This window comes from Passer domesticus, chromosome 6 (genome assembly GCF_036417665.1).
Source record: "Passer domesticus isolate bPasDom1 chromosome 6, bPasDom1.hap1, whole genome shotgun sequence".
NCBI classification, from domain to species: Eukaryota; Metazoa; Chordata; class Aves; order Passeriformes; family Passeridae; genus Passer; species Passer domesticus.
The window spans coordinates 53,157,976-53,164,001 of NC_087479.1; positions in this window are offsets into that span (position 1 = coordinate 53,157,976).

The following is a 6,026-nucleotide window of genomic DNA, read 5'->3' on the forward strand; positions in this document are numbered from 1 at the left end:
GCCTGCACCCACAAGCTGGAGGGCTGAGGTTCTACTCATCAGGCCTTGTGGCACTCTTCCAAGGGAAAGATGATGGGGAAAATCTTTTCCCTCCCAGTTCTTTAGTCATGGGGACACCCTTTGCTTTTCCAAGGAAAAAGATAAGAAGATAAGAAGTGTAATACAGCTCCCATTTCTCCAGTTGGAAGATTATTTTTTTATTATTATTATTCCTTATTCCTTCCAAGCTACTTTATACTATACAAAGAAGGAGGGAAAGGATAATCCTATTTTCTTCCTCCTTTCTGAGTCACCTTTAGCTGCAGTATTTGAGACCAGCCAAACCCCAGCAATGGCAGGGAATATATTCAAAATGTTTTCCATGCATGTATAAGTATGCTGGCTTTTTAGATGCTGTGACAGAATTTGTGCTTGGCAGACCTTTCCCAGTTGAAACCACAGTTTAAAAGGTGTTGTCCCCTCATGGAAAAGTGAGCCCTGATCCTACTGATCAGGCAATGGTTGCCTTAAAAAGTGACACATCGTTCAGCCAAATCACTGGTGCACACAGGGACTCCCTGACAGATCCTGGCAATTGCAAACATAGCCCAAGCCAGGATGAAATTACAAGAACAGAAGATTAATCTCCTATCAAGAGGTAATTAAAGCCAGGAAATAATTATGACAATCATAGCGAATCAATTGGTACAAGGATGTTTGCCCAACAAATGTCATTATAGGCAGAAGCAGGAATTATTATCCATCAGCAAAAATATTCCATCAGATTGCTGTGAATGACCCGATCAGGTAATTAAAGGGACATTCCAACCCCACTGCATTATTTGCTGTTAATCATGATTGCTCATATCCATATCTTTACTCAAATAATTGCTCCTGATAAGGCTGCAGATTTATAGGGGTCCCCAAGAGGAGCAGGCAGTGGAGCATCAGCTGTGAGCCCAGAGCAGCCCGAGTCGGTGAGTCCTGCTGGGGTGGGTGGGCTGCACGGGCTGCCTTCCCCTCTCTCTCACTTTGGGGTGGGTTTCAGACCTCTGTGGTGCCTCACTGAGCCATTGCTATGAGGCCATCCATGCCCTGAGCAGCAGTGCTGGAATATGGGGGGTTTCCCTCCTCAGGGCTCCCGGGCTGGCTTGGGTTGTAGTTCTTTCAGCTGAAGGTCCCAGCTAGCCAAAGAGTTTGCAGTCATTTAAAACCAGGATCAATGGGGAGAAAATTAAAAGCTTGGAAGTGTCCTGCTAAGGTTAAACAGCCCTTCAGTGATGACACTGGAGATCTGCCTGCTTCCTGGGGTGTGGGTAATTTTTAAAAATCATTATTGATAGGAAGGAGAAGTTCCCCAACAGCCATCACTGCTCCTGGGAACTTCAGCAAGCAAACATGGTCTACCCAGGGGACTCAAAATTATATCCAGAAAGAGAAAAGAGAAGTTGATCACCAGATTAGCAGGTAGAAAGGTTATGAAGAGAGGGGAAACTCTGGAGCCAGGGATGAGGTTTAAAATAGTCTCTTTAATATGGTGCTCCCAGAGAAATGCCAGCCCATGGGAGGCCAAATGCTGAGGTGAGATCCTGGAGTCAAGGGATTGTGTGACAGCTGTTGGGCAGATAGAAGGACAGGCTCAGAATTCAGGTGCCCCTTGCCCAAGGATTTGGTGGCTGTTTTCAGCTCCTCCTGCATCCCAGGACTGCAGAGTCTGCCTTGTTTGGACTCCAGTAAGATGCTGATCTTTGAAATATCCTTCTTGCTTTACTATTCCATCCCCTCAAAGCTGGATCAGGCAGGAAAACACAACACTGAAGCTCAAAGTGTGTGTCAGATTAAGCTTGTGGTTCTTTCATCCTCTCATCTGTTTGCTCTGCAGCCTCCATTAAATATTTGCCCTGTGGTTCACAGTGAATAAATTTCTGTATTAATCCCTTACTCTTGTCCTTTCTCCTTGTGCCTCTTCTCATCTTGCAGCACCTCCAGAGCAGCAAACAGTCCCAGAAGTGGGGACTAGAAAGTGTTCAGAATTCTCTGACATTCTTCTTTCATGTTCTTTGTACTGTTTAGCTTCAGAATAAAGTGAAAAAACAACTGGGAGGATTTGATTTGGGGTTAGCAAGTGCCATCTTGAGAGATTGCAGGACAGTGATGAAGGTTTGTTTCTTTGCAGGAAGAAGGTAAAAAATAAAGGAGTGTATTATAAATTACAGGTAGAGCTGCTGCATGATCCTTGAGGAAGGGTGAGCACCTGGGAATAAAGGGGGGAAACATGCCATGGCTTGTGATAAACAAAATGTACTTTTCTTTTTATTTCAGCAAGAAAACAAAATAGGAGGAGTCTGCTGTGACTGCAAATCTGTGTTATTTCATTTTTCCTTCTTGAAAGGTGAGAAGATAGATGGATATGGGCACACACATGAGCCCTTCCTCTATATGTGAATGAATTTTGTTCATCATATGTAATTTTTTTTGTCTGAAAGCCCCTTGCAGGTGTCTCCAGGTGTTTATTTATCTCTGCTGGCAGGCATTCCTGCTTTATTTAGTTACAGTGGTGGTGTTTCCACATCCCTGTCTTTGTGGGGCACGTGAACTGCACCAGACACACACCCAAGCCACTTGTCTTGCTGCTCACAAAACTTCATGCTTTATTTCAGGAGAGAACATGGTTTCCATGATGACAACTCTGTGGCAAGTAATTATTCCCATGATTGTCCTGTCCCACTTCTCAGCATCTCTGCCATCCTGGGAGAGGTAAGCATTTCTTGGGATTCTGCTTTCTTTTTCTCCATGGTTTTTGTTCAAAGAGCCTGCTAGCTGAAAACCCAGCCTTTTAGCTGCCTCCCTGAACTTGCATCTGCTTGCTTATGGAACTTCTTCTTCCCTAAACAGGCTTAGTTAAATGACTGCAAATACTGTAAATGTTTTTTCTTGCTTAAGGATGGGAAAGTTAATTTTATTTAATTCAGAGAAAAATGTGTGACCCCAAAACAAAACACAGTTACAAGGACACTTGAGTCTGTTTTTCTCCTCTGCACTTATGCAGGCTGATAAAGATGAGAGTTTCTGTTTCCAACAGCCTGGTCCCATGAAAACATAACCAGAAATAGCCAGCCCTGAAAGTTCACCAAGTTCACCAAGGGAGTCTGGTCTTTGCTACTCTTTTCTAAGTGCTCTTCAACTTTGTGTCTCTGGATATTTGTTTATTACTTCTTCAGTCTCTTGTCCTACTCTTTTGTGCTGAATCACCAACAACCCCACATTCCCACATCCTTGTAGCAAGGTGATTACATCAGTAAAAGAAAGAGCAGGTCATTTTCCTATGTGATGTTTAATAAAGATATTTTTAAAACAACCTCTTTCCCCCTTTTTTTGTGAAACTTTGCCAGAGTGGCACAAGTTCTTGCCCATGTGTGTTTGGGACTCTCTTGCTTTGAGGCAGCAGAGTTTAATGGCTGTTCTTGTGTGTTTTTAAACCACTCCTTTTGACTCCCCCTCCCTGTTCCACCGTGCAGGATGGAGCGCCACGCAGACGGGCTCTTCCACAGTGAGCTCAGCAAGATGAACGGCAACGCCTACGTGCAGCAGCTGGTCAAGCACCTGGTGGGCCTCAAGGACAGGTGAGCACCAGCCACACCCGCCCTCCTGGAGCAGGGAAGTGGCCAGCAGGATGTGGGATCCCTGCCCTGAGGGGCTGCCCGTGGAGCTGAGCTGTCCAGCTGCAGAGCCAGCCCCAGCACTGACTGCCCAAGATGAGGAGGGGAAGGGCAGGGGTACAGGGCCCTTAGTGGTGGTGGTGGCAGGAGAGGCATTGCTGTGCCTCGTGGGAGTCCCACGGGGCTGGGAGGTGCAGCTGCTGCCCCATGCTGTCCCCACAGGTCTCTGAGGCACTCGGATGGGCTGTTCACCAGCGAGTACAGCAAGATGAGAGGCAACGCCCAGGTTCAGAAATTCATCCAAAACCTGATGGGCCGCAAGCGCAGGTGAGAGGGACCCTCTGGTGTCCCCACCCGGGGCTCTCACTGCCACCCTGGGCCAGCAGCCCCCACTGAGGCCATGTCTGTGAGCACAGCAGCAGATACAGCACAAGCTGCAAGTGCTGCTCTGCAGTGGTGGTGGTTTGGAGTTTTTAATTATTATTAATTATCTTTATCTAAACCAGCTCTCCTGGCCCAGTCAACACAGACATGCAGGGGAGAGAGGGAGTAAACAAACCTGAGGAACTTTGCTTTCTTTGGTTGTACCAGAGCTTTCTGAACACCAGGTAGGTGGGAGAGATTGGGCACCTCTGTGACTCTGAGCCCCACAATACTGAAACAAAAAGAAGGCTTTTATGAACAACCATAGAAAAGTCAGTTGTTAAAAACAGTAAAACCCAGGGAAGCAAAATAATGTCTTTTCTTAATCATTTCCTAGGGGTTGTTGTTCTGGATTGAAGCAATTATTTGTCTCATTAGGAAATGTGAGCTAATGGTTAAAATTGAAAGAAAGCCTTTGATGCCCTGTCTGGATTCAGCTGCTGATTGAAACACACACCTCAGGATGGTTGTCCCAGAGCCTGGACATTGTCTTTTCTTAATGCCCAACAACTTTCTCTTAGACAACTCACTCTTAAATCACTGTAATTAGGAGGAATAAGGCTGGCCTTTAGTATGCCTTGTGCCACAATGGGAGAGAAACACCACTGTGCATTTGTAGAGTGCCTGGCAGCAGGCAACCATGATCCCTCTGTGGGGATCATGACCTGCTCTTTGGAGTCATTCTGGAATGTCACAAGGTGGCCTTGTCACACTTCCTGCAGTTCTTGTTCCCAGAAATAACACTGTTCCTGATTTTTCCCTTCCCACAGCCGCTCGGACAGAGATGCCAGGGAGGCTGCTGCCATTACCAGCCAGTACATTTGCCCCTTCTCTAAGCAGCTGGTTGCAGACATGAAGGAAGATACAGATGATTCTGAATGAAGGTGATGGGGAAGAAACAGCCAAGGAGAGAGCTTTGCACATGTATGGCCTTGAAGATAAACAGGGAAGCTCTTGCTTAGGAAAAATTCTTGAGATAGGCAAATAAATAAAAATAATCCTGGAAAGCAGTCAAAAACCAATGAAACCTCTGAGATTATCCAAAGTGAAATGTATGTGGGTGTGTACTGCTGTCAGTAGATGGAGCCTGGGTGAAGTACATCCCTTCCACTCTGTGTTGGCACCTGGCTGCCTGCTGCTGATCCCAAATAAAAACGGTTAGCTGTGCATGTGCCTTGGCTGCTCTTTGGGAAACTGGAATAAGGATGGTTCCATTACAAGGTCTTGGATTATTAGGAATGCAGGGGAGGAACATTTTGCCAGGATTCCCCTATATGAGGCATGGTGGGACATACGGCTGGGACTACGGAGTGCCTATAGTGCAGCTGTGCACAGAGGTCAGAATCAGGGCTTCATGCAGCAGGAACAAAGCCAGATGTTAGGTCTTATGGCAAAAAAATGTTCTGAGAGCTACACAACAGAGATACTCACTGTAAAAGTTATTTCCTCTCCATTTTGCTGCTGGAGTTGGTGGCCCAGTTTTGTCACAGCCACTAAAGACAAAACTCCACAAGGAATAATTTGTTCCCACCACTTAATGAGGTTTATGTACTATCCCTGTGCCACACAGGCAGATTGCCCCACTTTGATGGAACAGCTACACCAGCTTTCCTGTAAAACCAATGGATTTTGGAGAGCAGCTCTAAAATAAGGCTCTTCAGTTGCAATCCTGTACTGTGCAGCCCTGCCCAGCCCATCCTGCTCCAGCAGTTTTCACCATCCACAATGAACCTGACACCTGCAAAAGGAGCTGTTCCCACTCAAATGCACACCTAAGCACCATTTTCTTACTGAGGAGCTGAACAAACATTGGCAGTTGCTCATTTTGGTCCACAGGAAGTCTCTGCTAGGAAAGATTCCTTTTGGAATACTTTTGGAAGGATGTTGACAGCCTGAATTTCATTAAGCCGCTAATAACCTCCTGGCTGAGGCGCAGCATCTGAGAACTTCCTGAAATCAGAATGA